Here is a 4,330-nt window from a genome sequence, read left to right as displayed (position 1 = left end):
AAAGTGGATCGAAGCTGAACCCTTAGCCACCATTCCGGCTTAGAAAAGCCGCAAATTCCTATACAAAAACATCGTCACAAGGTTCGGAGTCCCCTACTCCATCACCACAGACAATGGAACACAGTTCACAGACACAAGTTTTCAGAACTTGGCGGCCGAGCTAAAGATCAAACAGCAATTCACCTCAGTCGAGCACCCACAAGCCAATGGACAAGCAGAGGCCGCAAACAAAGTCATCTTGGCCGGGTTAAAACGAAGACTCCAAGAGGCCAAAGGGGCATGGGCCGAGGAACTCCCCCAGGTGCTATGGGCATATCGGACAACCCCACACTCTACAACGAGAGAATCGCCATTCCGACTAGCTTACGGGATGGAGGCAATGATTCCTATCGAAATAGATGAAGGGTCACCCAGAGTCGTCTTCTACAACGAAGAAGGTAACCCGCATGCACAAAGGGAAGAACTCGACCTCCTCCCCGAGGTCCGAGAAAAAGCCCGGATCCGAGAAGAAGCCTTAAAACGGCAAACGGCCCTCAGATACAATCAGAAAGTAATAAAACGAAGCTTCTCAATTCACGACCTAATTCTGATCCGAAATGACATCGGAACACAAAAGTCGGGAGAAGGGGTTTTTTAATGAGACACCCGGTCAAGTAAAGGCGCCCGACCTAGTCAAGGGTAAACACTCTGTAAATATTTTTTTTTTTAATACTAATCGAATTTTTCTCTTTTCCTTCTCCTTCTTCTCCCTCATGATGAAACAAATCCTGAAAAGTATCCCGCCAAGGCGCATTAATTTATGCTCGGCAAAACGCAAAAAATCATTGCCAAAAGACCACACAAGGTCGGCAAAGATAAAGCGACGAGGTTCAGATTAATGTGAGAAGTTATAAAGCAACTCTGAAAAGGCTCAAAAAGCCAAATAAAAAGAGATTACAAAAATAACTTAAAAGGCCGACCAACGACAAGGTCGGACCCAACAAAGGGAGGTACTCGAACGCCCGAGGTCCGAGAAAAAAGCCCGGATCCAAGAAAGAAGCCTTAAAACGGCGAAAGCAAAGATTTCGAAAACGCTTACTAAAAGGTTGCTATACAAAAACAACTAAAAAGTACAAGCGAAGAAACGAAATCAAAGGAAAGGGTAAAACAAAGTTCCAAAAAAGCGCTAGCTAAAAAGGTTGTTATCCAAAAATAACTAAAAAGCATAAAGCGGAACTAAAGGTCAAAACACGAACAAACACCACATAATAAGCTAAAAAGTTACTACAAGTAGCTAATAGCAAAGAGGTGTTCAAAAGCATTAACAGGTAGTAAAAACCATCCAAAAAAAGAGCCCACAGGCCGGGCAAAAAACCAAAGACAAAGGATTACAGGGGATCAAGATCCTTTCCGGACTCCACATCGGTAGAAGGCTGCGGAGGAAGAACCACAGAAATCAGGACAGCCTTGACAGCACCATCATCTCGGTTTAAAACCTCCACACCAGACTCCTCCCTGGCCAAAGGTAAGGTCGGGTTCGCAGCCGGAACTTTGGGGTCAGACACCGGAACCTCATCCTCATTGGGAGCAGGAACGATCTTTCCCTTCACAACAACATTTTCCATACTGAATAAACTCAGATCCAGGTCAGGAGCAAGAACCCGGACCTGAGCTTTCAAATTTTCAAACATAGCATCCATACCCTTAGCCACATGTCCTTCTAACTCGTAAAAATCATCCTGAGCGGATTGCAACCTCTCCTTTGTCTCCACAAGCTCGGCATATGTCCAAGTATAACTCTCCTTCGCCGCCTTCGCCATCTCCTCGGATGCATTCGCTGCCGCCACAGCCGCGGTAGCTTTAGCTTTCTCCTTCTCCAAAGATGCCTCCAGCTCAACAATCCTAGCAGCCTTCAGTTCACTAATCCTCTCGAACTCAGACTGAGCTTTCTCAAGTCGGGAGCTGGTCGCACCAATAGGGGATTTCTTGAACTCTCGGGCAATAGCGGCATGAAGACTAGCCATCCGGACACAGCTCCGCGCCATATACTGAAAATGGTGCTCAATAGACACATCATCAGTAGAAATAAAAGTCTGAGGGAGGACATGCTGTTCAACCCAACCAAGAGCATCAAAATCCTTATCATTAAAGCCCGCAATTCTTGAGAGGTCTTCTGCTTTTTAGGAGGAGGGCCTGAGGACGAAGGAGGAGAAGAGTTACCAGGTCCAGAGGTTGGAGGATCCTGATTTATAGGTCGAAACTGGGGAGTCGGAATAGTCTTCGACCGATTAGTGACACCCACAGTAGTCTTCTTCGGAGAAGATCGGGCAGAAGCCTCCCCAGCCTCGATATTCCGAGCAGCCACGGACTTCTTTGTCCGACGAAGGTACTTCATGGAATCCGCCTGAGAAGACATCTCTGCAAAAATAAAAGAAAAGAATCACCAAGACAGAAATTCCACAAAACAAAAACAAGCAAAGCCAAAATACTAAAAAAGATAATCTCGGAGGGTCGGGAACTACCTAACTCGGAACGGAGAAGGCTTGGATCCCCCAACATTTTCTTCGTGTCCAAGTGAGGTGCCCGACCCCATAAACTGCTTACCACACCCACAAAGGCCTGCTCCACCTCATCTAGACTCTCAAGGGTATACTTAGTAGACACTACTTTCTCCTGCCAACAAAGAGGAAAAGAAGGCTCCCCACTCTCATCTAAAAAGAAGGGTTGGACATCTCCAGTAGCCCGGACCTTGAAATAGAAGTTCTTAAAATCATGAAAGGACTCATCATACAGGGTGCAAAACTTCCTTCCCTGATTAGCCCTAAAAGAAACCCAAGATACCTTCCCTCCACCCGACCCTGGCTTCGTCAACACAAACAAGTAGGAAAAAAGAGAAATAGAGGGAGCAACGCCCAAGAACTGACACAAAAGTTGAAACAGCTTTAAAAACGCCCAAGAATTTGGATGGAGCTGCGTAGGAGCAAGATTACAAGACCATAACACCTCGGACTCCAGATCGGTAAAGGGAAGTCGGACGCCCAGCTTAGAGAAAAAACAATCATAAGCATAAAAGAAAAGCTTCTCGGAACTATCTAGGGGCGGGAAGCACACTCTCTCCTCGGAATCCGGGGCCACTAGCTCGTAATCCCTCTCAGACTCCCTATTTTCACATATGCTACAATGCCTACGGAACCTAACCAAATACTCAGAATCTACCACGGTAGGGACTCTTAAAGGAAGAGGGTCTACCCAATCAAGACCACACGGAATTTTAGTCGACATCGCTTGAAGAACCTTTCGAGACATAAAATTCTTACCTACAAAGAAGAATACAACAGCAAGCAAAAAAATCACATAAAGAAGACGAGCACGAAAACCCATTCAGCAAAGCAAGAAACAAAGACCTCACGAAGAAGTGGGGCAACACAGAAACACCAGGGAACAAAAAAAAAAGAGCCCCCCCATATAAAGACAACAGCAATGGTGGCACCTCTTTTGGGGCAACCCAGGCATAAAGAAAAAGAAATAAACAAAGGCCACACAAAGAGCAGAAGCGCAAAAGAGAAACACGGAAACAAACCTGGAAGAAGAAGCGAAGGAAAAGAGCTCCGAAGCAAGTAGAACAAAACGACGGCACAAAGGAGACGCCGGAAATTCAAAAGACACACAAAGAAAAGATTCTGGAAAGCAAAACAAAGGGAAAGAAGAAGCGGCGCTTATGAAAAGAACAAAACGCAGAGAGGAGAAAAGGAGCAATAAATAAAAGCCTTCACAGAGCCCGAACGGAAATCGAGGAAAAACGGTAAAAAGCAATAAATGCAGGAACGGTCATTTTGAATTTTGAAAAACAAGACTACTATGCCCGAGCACGACCTCCCAAAAAGGACGAACTCGGGCAGGGGCACTGTTCATACCCTGACCGGGGTCCTCTAACTCGGTAAATCCGCAAGAGGTCCGACCTTGTCCTAAAGCTCACACTCAAAGGTCGGACCTCGGACAAAGAGCAAGGAAGGCCCATTAAAAGGAACGCAGCCCAAACCTAAAGGCCAAAAAGGCCTGGAAAAGGCGGTTCCACAAAGATAGAGATAAACTCCCAAAGATAAGATAAGATAAAGATATCTTATCCAGGGAAGATCACTGCCAACTACTATAAATACACTGGAGCACCCAGGTATGGCATTCATTCCAAATCTACACATATATCTGCTTGGACCCATGCTAACTTAAGCATCGGAGTGTCATTGCAGGTACAACCACCAACCGTTCTGCATACCTAGCTCAGGTCACCGAACCTCCACCTCGGGCCTCTCCAGACGACCGAGCTACACGTTTCAGGCAAACCCTCGGAACA

This window comes from Arachis duranensis, unplaced genomic scaffold (assembly GCF_000817695.3).
Source record: "Arachis duranensis cultivar V14167 unplaced genomic scaffold, aradu.V14167.gnm2.J7QH unplaced_Scaffold_232525, whole genome shotgun sequence".
Lineage (NCBI taxonomy): Eukaryota > Viridiplantae > Streptophyta > Magnoliopsida > Fabales > Fabaceae > Arachis > Arachis duranensis.
This window is presented reverse-complemented; position numbering follows the sequence as displayed.